This window comes from Peromyscus maniculatus, chromosome 16, assembly GCF_049852395.1.
Source record: "Peromyscus maniculatus bairdii isolate BWxNUB_F1_BW_parent chromosome 16, HU_Pman_BW_mat_3.1, whole genome shotgun sequence".
Taxonomy (NCBI): Eukaryota; Metazoa; Chordata; class Mammalia; order Rodentia; family Cricetidae; genus Peromyscus; species Peromyscus maniculatus.
Window position 1 is genome coordinate 30412447 of NC_134867.1, and position 19766 is coordinate 30432212.

The following is a 19766-nucleotide window of genomic DNA, read 5'->3' on the forward strand; positions in this document are numbered from 1 at the left end:
GTATCCCAAAAGCAAATGGAATTTGAGTTTATAAATTTATAACTTTCAAAGCCAATTGAAATGTATATAACTATTGAATTAAATTTATCATGCCCAATAGAATGAAAGATTAACTAATTGTGGTAGCTACTTTTGCTGCCAGGGTCTCCATTGTGCTAGCTGTAGTAACCAATTATGAAATGGCAACCCCAGAAACAGTAGCAGCTGTGGCCACCACTGCTATAACAGCAACAACAATAGCAGCGATGTCAAATTCTCTTCTGGAGCGTGTGGGCATCCACTGGTATGGATATAACTCCAGGAACACGAACTGCCCAGGCCCATTTTTCTTGATCCCAGCACGACTTGAGCTGGCAGCTTTGCAAAAGAACAACTAAGAACCATAAAGAAAAAAATATGCAGCTCACAAGAAGCAGAACTAATGGACTCATAATGGCTACATTCAGGCTCACAAATTTTAATGTATCATCAAAGGATGCTAAATGAATTTCAGGAGGCCAATAAATGTTGCAGAGAGCCATTCCTGAAAAGTAGGTACTACACCAGTTTGAAGAGGATTGTGAAAATGAAAAGGCTTAGCTGGTATGCTAATGTTAACAAATGGAGGTCAGTGACCTTCAGGGTTATTCTTAATCTCCAAGGTGTCTGGGTGACACATTCTCAAACATACTTGAAAAAGCAGTTACTATATATTACCTTCTGGAGAATCTAACTGCATGGCTACAGTTCCTAGGCTTACATTAATGCTTGCCAAAGCTGGCCATATTGGGCTCTCAATCCCCATTGGCATCAGAAGGGAAGAGTTTTTCATGAAGGCCCAATAGGTCTCTGCCATGTTGGGCTTCAGCAGCAGCCACAGGGTGCACACAGAGCTCAGGAACCCAAAGAGGAACCTCATTGTCCTGAGGAAAGATATAAACAGAACCCTGGGCCCACACCAATACCAGATCGGGTCTCCTCCAAGTGCCAGTAGAAAGATCCTTCCATCACTCCAGAGGGTGATTTGCAACAGGAGCCCTCCAGTGCTTATCTGCAGCGGGTACTCCAGCAGAATCCACCGATAAAAAAAATTTTTTAAATATATAAAACAATGGAAAGAATAAAATGTGGAGAGGAATGATGAGCCCCTAGTTCCCCTTTTTTACTTTAGCAAAATATGTTAGTTTTTTTAATAGTTCAAATTTTTCTTTTATTTTTTATTTTTATTTATTTTATTTTTTTAAATTAATTAATTAATTTGTTTTTCTATTATCAGCTCGTTACAGTATAAATTCTTATCTTGATAGTGAAATGTTACATTGAGGCTTGCTCAATAATTGAGTAAAACCAAAACTTATTATAAGCCACAGTCATCCTAGGGTCCCACATGATATATATATATATATATATATATATATATATATATATATATATCCTCCATGGTTCTGAGGGTTGCAGTCTGATTGTTCTTTGCTTTATATCTAGAATCCACTTATGAGTGAGTACATACCATGTTTGTCCTTATGGGTTTGGTTTACCTCACTCAGGATGATTTTTTTCTAGTTCCATCCATTTGCCTGCAAATTTCATGCTGTCATTGTTTTTCTCTGCCAAGTAGTACTCCATTGTGTATATGTACCACATTTTCTTAATCCATTCTTCAGTTGACAGGCATATAGGTTGTTTCCAGGTCCTGGCTATTACAAATAGTGCTGCTATGAACATAGTTGAGCATGTATCTTTGTGGTATGAGTTGAGCATTCCTTAGGTATATGCCCAGGAGTGGTATGGCTGGGTCTTGAGGTAGTTTGATTCCCAATTTTCTGAGAAACCGCCATACTGATTTCCACAGTGGTTGTACAAGTTTGCATTCCCACCAACAGTGGAGGAATGTTCCCTTTGCTCCACATCCTCCCAACATTGACTGTCATTAGTGTTTTTGATCATAGCCATTCTGACAGGTGTAAGTTGGTATCTCAGAGTTGTTTTGATTTGCATTTCTCTGATGATGAAGGATGTTGAGCATTTCTTTATATGTCTTTCAGCCATTTGTGATTCTTGTTTTGTGAATTCTGTTTAGCTCTTAGCTCATTTTTTAACTGGATTGTTCAGTATTTTGATGTCTAGTTTCTTGAGTTCTTTATATACTGTGGAGATCAATCCTCTGTCAGATGTGGGGTTGGTGAAGATCTTTTTCCATTCTGTTGACTGTCTTTTTGCCTTATTGACTGTGTCTTTTGCCCTGCAAAAGCTTCTCAGTTTCAAGAGGTCCCATTTATTAATTGTTGTGCTCAGTGTCTGTATTGTTGGTGTTATATTTAGGAAGTGATCTCTGGTGCCAATGCGTTCAAGAGTCCTTCCTACTTTCTTTTCTATTAAGTTTAGTGTAACTGGATTTATGTTGAGGTCTTTGATGCACTTCGACTTGAGATTTGTGCATGGTGACAGATATGGATCTATTTGTATAAGTGACCCTAAAAATTCTACCAGGCAACTCCTACAGCTGATAAACTCCTTCAGTAAAGTGGCAGGATACAAGATCAACTCAAAAAAATCAGTAGCCCTCCTATACACAAATTATAAAAGGGCTGAGAAAGAAGTCAGAGAAACATCACCCTTTACAATAGCCACAAATAATATAAAATACTTTGGGATAACACTAACTAAACAAGTGAAGGACCTTTTTGATAAGAACTTTAAATCTCTATAGAAAGAAATTGAAGAAGATATCAGAAAATGGAAGGCTCTTCCATGCTCATGGATAGGTAGGATTAACATAGTAAAAATGGCAATCTTACCAAAAGCAATCTACAGATTCAATGCAATCCGCATCAAAATCCCAACACAATTCTTCACAGACTTGGAAAGAAAAATACTCAACTTCATATGGAAAAACAAAAGACCCAGGATAGCTAAAAGAATCCTGTATGATAAAGCAACCTCTGGAGGCATCACCATCCCTGACCTCAAACTCTACTATAAAGCTATGGTAATAAAAACAGCTTGGTACTGGTATAAAAACTAACATATGGACCAACAGAATCGAATTCAAGACCCTGACATTAATCCATGTACATATGATTTTTGACAAAGAAGCCAAAACTATACAATGGAAAAAAGAAAGTATCTTCAACAAATGGTGCTGGCATAACTGGATGTCAATATGTAAAAGATCACACTGAACACTTTTAAATATCTATCTATGATTCCAATTTTCTTAAGGAGCTAAGGAAAAATTTCTGAGTGTTATGCCACTAGCCCCATTTACCATAGAAACCTTGTGGTGTTTTTGTAGTTTTAGGTCATGATGAAGTTTAGAAACATACATGTGTCTTACTCTACAATGGAAGGCATGCTTTGCCTGGACTTTGCTACAATCCAGAAGCTTGTTTCCCATGGAAAAAAATCTATTTTCCCTATTGATAGCCAGCATAATACTATACATGTCTATACATTAAAAAACAAATCCTCCTTACTATTTTAGGGCAAGAGAGAACCCAGACCTTTTTTAACTTGACTATACAAGTATGACCTTATGTCAGCCCTGACAAAGTTGCCATATTCTCTGGAGCAGGACAAGGAAAATGTCACTGAAGATAAGACCTTATGTTCTGGTGAATTAAGATTCATTAGGAAAATCATGTTTTCTCAAAAGTTACCACTTTGTATAATTTATTATAAAGCTTTGATTAGCTGAGTTAAATTTATTTCCTCCTATCTATATGATATGTGTATACTTCAGTATTTATTTCTTATTTAGGTGTTGAACCTACTTCCTGCCAGAAGAGGCCATATGTTCCCATAATAAGTAAACTATAAGGCTGGCTGAACACTGAGAAAAATGCTAAGAAGTTTGAATATCGGTTGAGACACACTTTAAAATAATGTCATAGAACTGACTGTATTTTCATAGTTTAATTGAAAAACTGAATCTGTGTTTTTCCATTATGTAGGTATTTCCATACTTAGAAAATTCAGAGCTAGCATGTTCTTGAATTCCTGACAAAGTAGTACAGAGAAGAAAAAAAATTGATAAAAACAAGCTCCTAGATGTTGTCTATTCAGTTCCAAATGTGGGCCACACATACAACCCACAAGGGAGCACCTAACCTTGTTGGGTGGAATAATTAGAAAAAACGAGGCAGGATAGTGACTTTGTAGTACAAATGATTATTATCAAATATAAGATGTTCTAAAAGTCTTTCCTCATTCTAAAGGCTTCCCTTCTCTCCCAAAGGAACCTGAGCTGTGCACTGGCAACTTTTCTTCTCCCAACACAGAAATAAGAATTCCACCCCGGCTCCTTTGCAGAGTGGGATGACCAGTTTTCCTCTGTGTAAAAGCATTGCATGGCAGTTGTAGAGATTCATAACGGACAAGTAAGAATAAAAAGACACAGTTGCATCTGTTTCCTAAAGATGATGTTTACTAATTGTTCTTTGCCTCTTCCCACAGTTCTGGGTTGTCAATGCATGTTTTCATGATCCCTACAAGATTCATTCCTATCTTTCAATATTTTTAATAAACATTTAATGTCCATTTTGTTATACTAATTTATGTAACATGTTTCTTATTGCTAGACTTGTAGTTTTCACAAGTCTTTTTATTGCTAGCAAAAAGAAAATGTCCTGATTAATATGTTTATTACTCTGTCTCCTTGCAGGCCAATGACTATTTCTTGCAAAAAACTCCCCAAAACAAATTAAAATGTCTATCTATCCTCAAATCCTTGCCAAATCACAGTACTGTTATTATTGTTTCCTAATTTTCTAAATTGAAAAAATACATACCTAATTTTGTATCTATCTGTTAATCATGTAGAAATTTTAAACAGTATTTTTTGTTTATAATTTATGTATCTTCTTTCATTTTTATGTCAGTCATTTTTTACAGGGATCTAAAAACTGTGTGGAGTCTGTAGAGAATAAGAAATCTTGAAATGTCTGTCTGCTTTTCTTCTTCAAGAAGAATAAGAACGTTTTAACTTTTACGTATTTCTTTATACCTCCATGCCCATGTATTTGCCCATCATCCTTCCTCACTTGGGAAAGAACTGTTCTTCAAGTCAGACCAAATGTCTATTCTCACATAGTATTCTGGGGCCTGTGAGTACCTAATCCTGGAATGCCTGGATTTAGAGTTAATGACTTTATGTCTGAATTTGGAGTAGATACTGGCAGTTTTATGCAGGCCTGTGTTCTCTCCCATCTTTGATTTATGAGCATTGTGTCTTAAAGGTATAAGGTGTGCAATTCATAGTAAATTTATTTTTATAAACAAGTGATAAAAGGAAACTCAATTTGGCATTTTTAACTCCCTTACGTGAGATGAGCCAGTGCTCAAAATAGAAAAAAATGATTTATATATTTTAATTTAGTACTATAAGTTTGCTTACATACATGATTGAATCAAATAAAATATGAAATAGGCATAAAATATATATGCATTAATATGCTTAATGTAATTTTACTATTCTTTGTGTCTTTATGAGACATTAAAACCAAATGAGCAGGCTGAGTGTGATTTTGGACGACTCTAAGATCTCTTCACTTCAGGTCCTGCTGAGACTATTACATCGTGTGCTATGGGAAGAGTATGAACTGGCTTTGGAGTACTGGATGCTTGAAGAGGCTATGTTTGGGGGAAATCAAATAATTTAAAGCCAATTCCGTTCATCTATAAGATGCTTTGTAAAACAAGTGAGATGTTTTCCATATCGTTCTACACACACTTGCACACAGTCATGCAATCTGAAATAATTATCTCTGGGCAGGAGTGTTTTCCTTTTATTTTATTTGAAGTGTATTTATTACAACCACAGAGGTTATTAAATACTAAAACATTCATAGTTATGAGATAAAAGCTGTTGATAAAAAAAACTGCACAATTTTCTAACATATCAGACAAATTAGCAAGAGGACCCACCTCTGGGTCTGAAATTGGTCTTGAGGACACCCACTGCCTCTTTTACCTTCAAGTTCTCTGCTCCCAGTGTTTTTATTTGCCTTCTTTTCTTCTTTTGAACATACTAATGTTGGTTGACATTTTAAAAGGAGGTAGACCCGATCAAGTAAAATAAAACTAAGTAATAGCTGAGAATTCCTCATTCTTCAAGGATTTTTCTTGGTAAAATAGAATGTATGAAATTTGGGGAGTGTTTCTTCAAACACATTGACCCTGATTGTATCAGGCAAAACACTTCAAATTCCTCTCCTCAGTTAAGGTTTAACATTCTCAAGTTAATGTATCCTTAAGTAATCTGACTATGTGAAAATATTTTGGACTATAAAATGTATCATATTTTTCTTACCTGAGATTCCTCCTTTTTCTGCTCACTAGATCCTATCATCTCTTAGGCACATCAACTGTGTAGAACATTTTTAAGCCCTCAATTATAGATGAAATGCATTTTGAGATAAGATCTGCCAGGAGAAAATGCACATAGAAAAACCTTAGGTGGAGAAATACAATTTTAATCAGAAAGTTACTTAATGGGTGAGCAAAAGGAGAGATGGGTGAGCTTAAGGTGGAGTGGCTAGAGAGCAAGGGGGGAAAGTCAGACTTCCAGAAACCGAGGGCAGAATTTTAGTGAGACAAAAGTAGTTAATGCTCCAAGAGCATTTTTCACTATCCTCGATTTCCCAATCATCAACCTGCTGTCTAATGTAGCTGCTGTTTCTTGAGCAGTACGTTTCTACAGGCGTCGAGCAAATGGCATTGTCTGCTTAGAAATGGCAAGTTGTCAGGCTTTCCCTCAGTTTTGTAATCTGTATTCATTTTTTAAATTTTAACTAATACACAAGACTAGTATTCAGCCCCTGTTGCTCGAGGTCATAGCAACCTGTAAGAGGATGTCATGGACATGGATTATGAGAACTTAGCCACATTTTCTTTCTATATGCTGCTCTGTTCTTTCCTAGATTCAGTCTTTCTTGCTATTATCTAGGAATTATACAGAGTAATAGTCCTGCCACGTTCTCAACACCCACAGCCCCAACTACCTATGGTATCTACTACTACAGGCATTGTTAATTGTGTAGTGTATCGTGCCTGGGTCTGGGATAGTGCTGTGTCCTGTATATTCCAATGCCAAAAAGTCACTGGCAACTCTCTTAGTTATTATTTTCCCCTGGTGTGTACATTTCAAAGGATTGATAAACTTCAATATCTTACAACTTTTATTCTTGTTTTCTTTTCAAAGTTGCCATCTCTATTTCATGAATGATCATATCCTCTAGAGTCGGAAGACAAATCTGATAGGCTTTATTCTTTTTTCCAAGACAGGGTTTCTCTGTTGAATGGTCCTGCCTGTCCTGGAACTCACTCTGTAGACCAGGCTGGCTTTGAACTCACAGAGATCCGTCTAGTTCTGTCTCCCAAGTGCTGGGATTTAAGGCATGCACCACCACCACCTAGCTGGCAATAGCCTTCGTATGCACTATTCCATTGTATTCCATTCCATCTGTAGGAATGGACTCTGATCACTCCATTCATCAGAAAGAAATCTGCCCCAAGCAGTCCTTTGTATCTCAGGTAAGCATCTGCCTAGCTGGCCTGAAGTCTTCCTAACCTGGATACATCTCTCTGAATCTGAGTTGTGCATATCACCTACAACCCAGAACCTTCCAAACTTTAAATAACCATTGTCCTGAACATGGCTTAAATTTTATATCCAAAATACCAGCTTTGCCTACTATTTCATGTTAGGAGGCACTTTAGGTGATATTCTTGTCATTAGAACTCATTTTGAAGAAAGCTTTGGGAGAAGCAGTGACTTCTTACCAACTGCTCTAGATCCGGGTGAGTTTCCCAAGCATTATTGTCTCTGCTGGGGTCAAGTGTTATCTCCTCTGAATCAATCTTTGTTTATTTAGATATGGTCTCTTGAAGCCTAAGCTGGCCTCAAATTCTGTGTGGCCTAGAATGACCTCGAAGTACTGATCCTCCTGTTCCACCTCCTGTGTGCTGAGATCAGAGGTGTGCATCACCACACCCAATTTATGTGGTGCTGTGAATAGAATGCAGTGTTTTGCACTTGCATGGCAAATACTCTGCCAACTGAGATACACTTGCAACCCATTTGTGTCAGCCTCTTATGTCTGTCTGTTGCTTTCAAAATTTTATTTATTTTTTTTAAATTATGAATGATACATTTACTTTGGGAAACTATATAATTACAATTTGGGGTAAATTTTATTCTGGTAGAATTTCTATAGAAATAAGGAATGAGCATGAAAGAGGAATAGAGACAGAGGTAGGGTCCAAGAGAAGTCAGAGGCAACAGGGGTGGTGGACATGACAGGGAGTAAGATCACAAACACACTGTTTTTCTGAAAATACCACATAGTAGCCAATACTGTGTATGATTATTAAAAATCTTTTAAAGGAAAGAAATATAGGTAGGAGATTGAATAACTTAAAAAATTAAATGTATTTGAACAGCATTTTAATCAGATTCTTAAGAAATAAAGTGTAGTTAAGGAAGCTCTAAGGCAACACAAAACAAAAATTTCCTATCAGGCAAAAATGCACAAAACAGCAAAGCTGATTCTTAACACTCACTCTTTTTCAGATTCTGAGGGGATCAGAGAGTGGGAAGGGAACTGAGAATAAGGACATTTCATAAAGGATAATTGTAAGTGATTCCATTTTATTATCCTACATTTGAGGCATTTTGGAAATGTACCTTGGTAAACTCAGGACAAGCGTATTTCATTCATCCACTTTTATGTGGAAAATGGATTGTACAACTTAAAAGCTGACTAGTGAAGTGGCTATTGCGGCTGCTACCACTTCTCTCTGAACTCATCAGGAAAGATTGCAATAGATTTTTCTTCCATGATAGGCAAGCAATTGTAGCAGAAATGCAAGCGCTGGTATGCAGTGTCAGAAATCTGTTGACTTCATGTTCCCATATGTGTTCCAGGAAATTCACATTTGGATTTCAGTACTACTCAGAGTTATGGTTGTGCTATCCAACACTTTTTTTTTTTTGGATGGGAATTCACTAGGTACCAACCTAAGGCTTGCCAAGACTCAGCAAGGCAAATCCGAGTTCTGGAGTATGTGGGGAACAAGAAATCAGCAGTCAACATGATGAGGCCTGTATCACTTTTAGCACTCCAAGGAAACAAATTCTATCTAGTGGTCTCAAAGGTCATCTTGAATATTATAGATAATCTTTTAAAAGTGAAATGTGTCTTTTGTGGCACATGCAACACTCAGTAATAAAAACATATGCTTGAATTTCTTCTGAATCCTACTAAAGAGGGTTCAGCTTCATAGGATTCACTGTTGCTGGCCAAACATGAAGTTATGTCTGCCTCCAGAATGAGGCATGCTAGCAGTCACCAAGTGCGTTAGACTAAGTTAGTCATTGCTTTTATGGCCAGTCTGTGTCACCACTGTCCTGGATGAAGTGATTAGCTTGACATTAAACTGTTTTATTGAGCACATAGCTTATCACGGCCTTTAAAAACATTCCTAATAACTTGGAAACAAAATAATGTGTTAAAATTATGGTCAGCATCATTAAATTTTAAGAAATTGTAACCCATCGTCAGTGCAGGAATGCTTCTTTTTGTTCCTGAGAATCAACTGTAAAATCCAAGGGCAGAGGGGACATAAAAAAAAGCAATGATCAAGCTCTCCAGCTTTAGCCTTTCAACACCAGTCACCGTCTGTTCTCTCGGAGATCCAGGTTACATGGCTTCTCTTTCCGGCCTTTTAATGTTTCTAACCGATAATAAAAAAATACAATAATCTCAATTATGTCCTCTTGTTAACTTTTAAAACTCTCGCTGGCAGTGTTTTAGAAGCTCTTTTATCTTGTCACGCTGTTCAGCAGTTGCTTAGCATTCCCCTCATACTTTCAGGGAGTAGATTCAGTGTCCTTCATCTAAAACCATCCCAATTTGTTTAAGAGTCTGTGATAGGAATTGCTTTTCCCTGTCCAGTACTCCTTTCTTGTTCATGGAATTGTGTTTTGACACCTCTCTGAAATGGGGAAAATTAAAATTTGATAAAGTTCTTCAATGAAATATAAAGTATGTGAAAATGGCAAGTACATTATCTTCTCTCATGTTGTGTGAATCCAAATCACTTATGCTAATGTTATGCACGCTATTAGTGACATGTTTAGCCTCTCAGCTATTATGATTGAGATTGTTTTGTTATTTCTCTCCCTTTCAGTTGGTGGCAGTAGGAATGCTCTAGGGGACTTTATCTGTCTTAGCCCTGTTCTTTTAGGGAAGAGATTCTGGATACTTTTTTTCCCAATTATATACTTCATTGCATCCCATGTACTAAGGAGATTCTGAAACTTAAGTGTCCATATCTTGCTAAATCCTGAAGTTTGCATGACTTTAATAGTTAACCTTCGACTGTAACTTTGATTTTTCAATGTTTCTGCTTAAAACAATAAATAAGAGGAGAAGTCATTTATGACGTGTCATGTCTTACTAGAGTGAATTTCAAGGAAGATTTTGAATTGTTGCTGTTTCCCTAAGATCACACAGCTAAAAGTTTATTAGTATTGAGAAGGCTTCAGCTGTCAAGACTTTTATGTTCTTTAAAAATATACTAACAAGTGAAGTGCTAGTTTTGGGGAAATCAATCTTACATTTTTCTCATGTGAAAATATTATTTCAATGCATAGTGTATTATTTCAATACGTGGTGTTATTATGTACAAGCAGTTAGAATGATTGCTGTCAGGGCCTACCAACCCCAGCATTTGGAGTTTAGTGTTCTGGGCTCAGGTGTTAGTATGAAGGCTTATCATGACATATACAAAGTGTTTCTGATAGTGAAATGCATGGGACTAGAAAACATCATAACTTTAAGTATTTTATATAGTTTTCCTTATCAACCTATAAAAAGTCTATTTTCAATGTAATTTAGCATAATCCTGCTAAAAATCAGGAAGGTTCCCTGATCACCTTTAATCTATTTTCAATTTATGGGTCTCAAAATCTGAGTAGCAGAGGAAAATGAAGTTTAGAGAGATGATTTTCATGTAATTTGTCTGCAGAATGTAGGGTTACAGGAGGATAATAAGCAACTGCCTTCTTTTAGTAGAAACAAAGTAGCCATAGAATCAACTTAGGTATCCTTTAGATATCCTTCCTTAGGGAGAAGTGTGAAAAAAATTCTATTTTTTTTTTTTTTTTTGGTTTTTTGAGACAGGGTTTCTCTGTGTAGCTTTGCGCCTTTCCTTGGACTCGCTTTGGAGACCAGGCTGGCCTCGAACTCACAGAGATCTGCCTGCCTCTGCCTCCCAAGTGCTGGAATTAAAGGCGTGCGCCACCACCACCCGGCCTACAGCTATGGCATGTAAATCCAGGCAGGTCCATCCTGTGGTTGGATATCTACATGTGTACTCTAACACAAATGATAAACTTACTTAAAGTCTGATAATTTTTTTGGTAACATCATTTTTCTTTTGAACATAAGCTTTGTAGGTGACAGTGTTATGTTGGAATGTCAAAATACTGGACTAAAAGTAAACATTGCAAGGAAAGACAATATTCCAATTTGTTTCTATGACAACAAGATGCAGATAAATGTTTAAGCTTCTGAAATATGAGGCCCAATACTAAAGACAGCAACTTTGGAAAATATTTTAAAAGCTAAATAATAATAAAAACTTCTTGTGGTTAAAAATGATTAAGTTCATCTCATGTGTGATACTATCTATTAACTACCACTTTCTTTTTGTGTTCCTAGGCTAAATGAGAAAAAAATATTCTTGTTGAATTTTGAGTTAACTAGTGAAAATATGAAATATTATTTGCAGTTAAGCACCTGATCTGTTCTAGGCATATGGCTTGCCTGCTTTCTGGCTCTGGAATAATGGATTAATTCACATGGTTGTTATTTGTTAAGATGCTAATGCCCAAGAAAATATCTCTCTCTCTCTCTCTCTCTCTCTCTCTCTCTCTCTCTCTCTCTCTCTCTCTCTCTCTCTCTCCTCTCTGTGTTTATTTTCAATATTTTGCTTTATGAAGTACAAATGAAATACCCCTTACAGGCTTCTCTTCTGATTCAGACCTAAAGTATGTTTATCAAAGTAAGAGACATATACTAAATATTCATATTGACCTGAACTTCAAGGGAGACTGAAGTGGAATGGGATGTAGGGGAAAATAAAGAAAAACTAAAGGGCTCCAAATGACAAAGGTAGCATATAGGAAGTGTCTAATCTGATCTCAATAGGACACAAAAAGAAATCTATTTGCTGATAGAAAAAAAGTGATCACACTTTAACATCTGGACTTCATGTGCATACTCACTCAGTAATGAGCATCAGTCCCTCTTCAGCTGCATTCCCACATCTGGGCACAAAACATCATAGGAACTAAAAATAAAGACAAGAAGCAAAGTTTTAAAAAAAAAGCCCAACTGCTGTGAAATAGTCTGGTTAATCTACATTATAAATTAAAGGGATTGGGTCAACCTCTTTGGAAACAAAAACACAACTTTATTCAAAAGACGTTCCTAGATTCTACTCAGAGACAATCTCAAACTGACATATTTTTTTTTAAATAGTATGACTGTTATCTTAAATCATGCTTTTGTCTTATAGGATAAGAGAATGATTGAAAGTATTTTCAAAAGCAGTTGTCAACGGACACATTTTCAATTAATCAGATTATATTATTTGAAGTTGATAGAATTAGTATCTAATATATCTCTTCAGATGCATGAGGAAAATCTTTTTAACACTATAATTGATAAGGTGGCAAACAGATGTAAAATAGAATATATATTGATAAGCATATTCTGACTAGCAAAGGTTTGTTTTTTTTTTGTAAACGTTAAAAAGAGGAAAAATTTTAGAATTCCAATTACATTAGCTATTCTGTCATTTTCACGTGTTTAGAATGGAGAAATAAATACTGTGCCAAGAGCAATCTGAACTGGTAAACTTCTTGAGACTGTAGTGTAGATCTGTAACAGTCTTTGTTAAATTATAGATTTTATGGACATACTGTATAGCTTCTCTAAAGCACAGTAGAATGTATACCATATGTTTCTGAAACTGCTTATCTTTTTAATTGGCTGGAGAATAAGCCCAGATGGTAAACACAAGCAGAGCCTGTACTTCAGAGTAAGGGTGCAAATATTCTCCAGAGATTTGAACTATGCTTGCCAGACACCCTGGGCCAGCTTGAAAGAGGCTGGTCACTGCCTCTGACTTTGGCCCAATAACTTTAGAGCAATAAGGAGGCCTTGAAAATGACCACTCATTCTCTAGACTTTCAAACTTGTTAAACATTTCTACAGGCAGTGGTGAGAGTCTCAGGGAGTGAGAGCGGAAGATTGTAGTTTATCGCCTTTGCTCTGACTTGGTTTTTCATTATTTTAACTAGTTGAGAAGTTTTGGTCCCAAATCAGTTGACATTGCTCTGAACAGCTGACCATAAATATTTGTGTATAAATGTTTCTAGCAGTTGAAAGCCTTTAGTCACTAGCTATGGGAAAGATAGAAATGCACCTGCTTTAGGCCAGTGGACCTAAAGATTTCTAAAATACTATCTGCCTTCTCATGTGCCAAACCAGTTCAAGATACTGAGGCAGGAATCATGATATTCCCTAAGATCACTAAACTGTTTGCTAGCTCTTCAATATTTTTCTGTAACATAGTCAAACCACTCTTTCTTGTCTTCAGTGAGTCCCTAATTTGTCTTGATATTTTACAGCCTTCTCTAGCAACAGCTCATGGTCTTCTATGAAGTTAATGTTCTCATTGGTTTTCTTTAGTGCTCTGTGAACACAATTATGCAATGTCTAAATCAGGTCCCGTGGTCAGGGGACTTTAACGAATTCATGCATTTATGAGTGCATTTACTACAGAAAAGAAGGTCTTCACAGTTCACTGCGTCAATAGATATTTAAATAATTGTATTTGCATGTCTCTCTGTCTGGGAAAAGTGAAAGGAATTTAAGAAAATGATTAAATATACTTTGCATGATACCTTCAAGCCTCCAAGTAGCCACGAGTAATGAACCATGGGCTGAGAAAAAAGCAGTGGTTGGTATTCCACTTTAAAGAACATGAATTTTGGAACTTTATAGCTATAAGTTTCTCTGGTCCACCCAGCCCCAAGGTCCCCCCCCCCACTTATAAAATAATCACTCAGAGGCTTAATATTAATTTCAAATTACATGGCCTATGGATCAGGCTTCTTGCTAGCTAGCTCTTATAACTTAACTCAACCCATTTCTGTTAATATATATGTTACCATTGGTCATGGTGTTACCGGTTTGTTGGCATGTGGCTCCTTCGGCAGCAGGTTGACTTCTCCCCCAACTCCACCCTTCTCTGTCTTGTCTTCAGTTTGAATGTACCGCCTAGCCTTATCCTGCCCTGCCATAGGCCAATGAAGCTCTATTTATCAACCAATCAGAGCAACACATATCCACAACATACAGAAAGACAACCCACAGTAGAACATGTGTTTTTATCACATTTTATTTGGGAGTTATTTTTTAAATATAGTATGGCATCATTAACATCATTCTATAACTACATTATATTCGAAATATTCCTCCAAAGATAGTAATGCTCATTTTGAATTTCTGTAACTTTAAAAAGTAATTTAAAATGAAATTATAGACTTCATAAAGAAGTGCATGTTAACATATGCAACAGTATGTATACATTTACATAAGTAAAAAGGTTTAAACGAAATAAGTTGAATGTGGGTCTGCTGAATAAATGGATTTCCATGAAGCTCAAAATGTAGCAGATGGTTCTGCAGGCACATACCTTCTGAAAGTCCACCCTTTGCTCTACTCTGTATTAGTTGAACACATGACATACAGAGTCTGCCTTAATAGTATTTTCACAAAGGATTAGCAAATAGTTCACAAACTTAGTAAAGACAACTAAAGGTACTCAGGTCAAAAGATCTCTTTGAGGCCAGTTAGGGGACTCAGTTGTGCTTGTGTTGAAGTGCAGCTTGACTTCTAAGTATTTGAGGACATAAGACACAGGAGAAGGCATTTGAGCTCACACGGAGGGCATTTGCCTCTCTTCTAGAAAGCAAAAGCTGTATTTCTTAGACTCCTTTGAGGCAAGGATTCTACTTATGGCTCATGTTCCACCAAACAGAGGCTCTCTATGACCTAGCAAGAGGTGGCTGTGAGCATTTATGGCCTTGGTGAGAAGATCTGATTAGTTGTTAGTTCTGGTGGTCAGGGACACTCAGTTCTTTCTAGGCAAGAAACATTTCTACATTTCTGATAACTAACCTCTGATATTTCAGGTACCAAGTGACAAAAGATAACTATGTAGCTGGAATATGGACACTAGACCAGCTCAAGGGGATTGGAGTATTTTTTTTCAATGCTCTGTTCCTTGCTCTGCAGTATACAGTCTTGTTTCCTTTTCTTATAGTCTGCATGTGTGTGGTGAACATGCATTTATATATGAACTTGAGTTTGGGGTCACTTGCATGCATGCATGTGGAGATCTGAGACCAATATGAGGATTTGTTCTTGCTGGTTCCACCTTATTCATTAGAATGGGGATTCTAAATTAAATCTATAGCTCAAGGATATAGCTATTCTAGCTAGTGCTGGACTCTTCAGCAATGTTCACTGGGGTTTGATGCATCACTTCGAGTAAGGTTCCTTTATGATGCCACTGCTAAAGAACATTTTTGCATCAGTGGAACTGATGACTACTTTGGCAGGGAACACATTTGAAAACTCTAATTTAATCTTTTTTTAAAGTTACTTCTTTGAGCATTTTATATATGTTTGAACATATTCACCTCCCTCCTCCAACTTTCCCAATTCACTCCCACTTCCTTACTCACCCTATTTTATGCCAAAAACAAATAAACAAACCAACCAACCACCTCCTCCAAGACCAATTTTGTGCTACACAAATATTCTTGGATGTATGCTCTTCTATTCTAGAGTGTTCAAGTAGAGGCTACACACTTAGAGAAAACTGCCTCTCCCTCTTCCATCAAATAATGTATTGTAAGTTGCTCCATGGCTCAGGTGGGATTATGTGCTCAGCTCCTTTCTTCTTTCTAGGGAATGGTCTGGCTTGGGCTTGCTCTGTCTTATGCATGCTGTCACAGCTGCTGAGAAGTCATGTGTGCAGCTGCCCTGCTATGTCCAGAAGATACTGTTTCCTTGTAGTCGTTCACCACATCAGGCTTCTGCACTCTTTCCACCCCATTCTTCTGCAATGATTCTTGAGCTTTGGGAGGGGAATTGTTGTCTATGTGTTTGCTTTGGGCCAAAACATTTTACAGTCCCTTATTCATTGCATGTTGGACACTTGTTAGTCACTGTGGTAATCACAATCTACTGAAAGGAGGAACTTCTCGGATAGGAGATGAGAGATACATTGATCTGTGGATATGACAATACGTTATTAGGAGTTAGTTCAATGCTATGTCCATTTAGCAACATAATAATAGTAGGTTCCCTCCTAGGACCCATAGGTCTAGACATAGGTTCTTAGCCCAAGAATGGAGGCAGGTCTGGGTTATATCCTGTGGAGTTGGTTCTTAGCTCTAATCAGAAAATGGTTCTCATACTTGCTAGTCCTGAAAACTCTTGTTTTGTATCTACTTCACAGTCTTAACGTTTCAAACTACCTAGAGTCACAGACAAAATGATAGTCAAATAGAGATCTACTATGAAATGGCTATTGATAAGAAGGATACATAAAGAAAACTGATTCAAATGTGAGTCATGGAAAGGTCATTTTAGTCATGGAAATAAATAATTTAGAGAACACTAATAATTTCAGGGGAATAAACTCTGAACTCGAAGTTTCACCCTAAACAGCCTGAAAATGGCAGGTTATGGCTAAAGAATCATTTATTAAATGATATTTCATTTGAAATATATTATGCCATCGTGGATCTTTATTACAATATGCAAGATTTTAAATACCTACTTGATATAATTTGATAGTAGTTAGTATATATATGCTATTATACAATAACTTGTGTGTGAATACATGCAGGTACTATTTATCTCTCTCTGCCTTTTATATACCAAGAAGCTTCATAGGTGGTAACATGGCTTTTTCTATTAAGAAATAGAAATAGTATGGCTATTTCTATCTATAGTATTGACTACCACTAAAATGATTATTCTCTAGATCCACTATTTTGTTGATGGCTTTTGTTACAGAGATATTCTAACTCTATAATTTCAAACTTGATTTATCATATAACATTAATTTTGAGGATAATTACAATACTTACTTTCTTTTTATACACCCTTCCCCCCTCTCCTACTTTTTACTGCTGGGCTGTGCACACATCCTCAGCACACAAAGACATTATATACTATATCCTTTGTTCATTTCTATGATTATTTAAGCTTAGTTAGATAAGCATATTTATATTAAATGCTCCCCAACATTTCTCATGCCTGTATTTCATTTGCTTTACAGCCCTTCTGGTTGGCTGAAATTTATCCTATAGTAGAATTATCAGGGAAACCCTCAATGGTATCAGTTATTATATATCATTGTTTCTAAGTTCTTCTCTGTTCACACAAAGTTCAGCATTTTTATTTGAAAGTCAATCTGCCTGTGGATTAAAAGAAAAGGAACTCCCCCCTCCTTGGAACTCAAATATTGGTAAATTACAATCTTTCATTGTCTTTTCACATGAAGGTATGAGAGTCAATTTTTTTTTTATTTAAAACAATGTTTTAAATGCATTTTAATTAAAATAGAATTGTAATCCCCCTCCCCTTTTCTCCCACCAGTTCATCCCAGGTTTCTTTCCTTCAAAATTTTGCATGAACCCTTAACTTTCAAATTGATAGCCAAATTTTGCATGAACCCTTAACTTTCAAATTGATAGCCTCCTTTTCTTTGACTATCAATATTATAGATATGTATACATGTATAAATATGTACACATATGTCAATACAATCTACTAAATTCATTTTTGTTGTTTGTAATTATATGAATAACCAATAAGGGGGCTCATCTCTGGAAGGGGCTAATTCTCTCTCTTACAAGCAGTCCTTAGCTGCCTACAGTTCTTAGTCTAAAGATGGATACCATGAGATTTTCTTCCTTCCATGTTAATACGACCATTGCAATTGTCATTTTTATGGTGTTGTTTATATGACTATTTCTAGAAAATACTGTTCTACAGCATGCTTCCTGGTATTTTGGCTCTTACAATCTTTCCTTCTATTCTTCTGAGATACTCTCTGAGCCAGGGATGCTGTTAATATTATGTAGATAAGTTCAAAGGAGCTGGCTTCTCCACAACCTGCAGATCTCTGCATTATGTCCAGTTGTGATTTTTCTGTGATGGTCTCATTTGCTGTAAAAAGAGGCTTATTTTGAAGTAGCTACACTTATTTGTGAGCAACAAATAGTGGTGAGGGAGAAAGAAACTCTCATTCACTGATGTGGAGATACAAACTGGTCCAGCCACTTAGGAAATCAAAAGCTAAACTAAAAACTAAAAATAAATCTACCATATGACCCAGCTGTGCTACTCCTTGACCAATGGATCTGTCATACTCCAGAGATACTTAACCCTATTCACACAACAGTCAGCAAATATATATGACCTAACTATCCTTCAACAGAGGAGTGGATAGCTAAAATGTAGCTCAAACACAGAATTGAATGCTATTCATCTATAAAAGGAAAATGAAATAATGAAATTTGTGGTGAATGAACAGACTTAGAAAGATAATATGGAGGGAAGTAATCCAGACCCAGAGAGACAAATGTCTCACGCTCTCTCTTATCTTCATTCCTAGCTCCAAATCTTCAGACAGAGTAGTCGCCATGGAGTAACCACAAAACCAAGAAAGTGTGAGCAGGTAGAGGGGCTTGAGAGGGCAATACAGTTGACAGAAGTGGGAAACAGGAAAATGGGAAGGGGGCTGGGGCTGCAACTGGGGAGGAGAGGGGAAGGACAATACAGAAGAGGAGACATAAGGACAAATAACATCAAGTTTTTTTTTTTTTTTTGATAAAGCCCCCAGGAACCATGTTATTTTATATTTACCAAAGATTATACATAACACACACACACACACACACACACACACACACACACACACACACGCACGCACACACACACACACACACCCCTTAGAGGAAGTTATGCCACTTGGGCTGACAGTGCTACATGCAAGAACTGTAGACTAACAAAACCCCCAGTATCAGACATGAGAAACCTCTTTTCAAATGTTTGGTCAAGGTTAGTCCAAGTGACTCCCAAACAGTATAGACTATCAATGTAGTGCATGGTTTCCTCTCAGGGCTTGAAGGTATGCTTCTATTTGTGAAGATACTGCACACTTAGGACACAGCACTCAGATGATTTGAGCTAGATCTAACCTGAAAGCCTCCTTTCTGTGGTCTACCTTAGACTGTACCAGAAAATACTACTTAGCTGCCAAAGGAGATGCTGTGGAAGAATCTTTGTACACTGGATATATGTATTACTCTCATTGGTTAATAAAGAGCTGTCTGGCTTATAGCTGGGCAGGAAGAGAATTGGCAGGAGAGCCAGACTAGGAGGACACTGACAAGAAGAAGGATGGAGTCTGAGAAGTCGGCAGCCAGACACAGAGGAAGCAGGATGTGTATGAAATAAGGTAACAAACTATGAGTCATGTGGTCGAACTTAGACAAGAAATATGGGTTAATTTAAGTTGTAAAGCTAGTTAGTAATAAGCCTGAGCTATCAGCCAAGTATTTATAATTAATATTGAGTTTCCATGTTGCTTATTTGGGAACTGGCAGGCAGGAGTGAAAAGTCCAC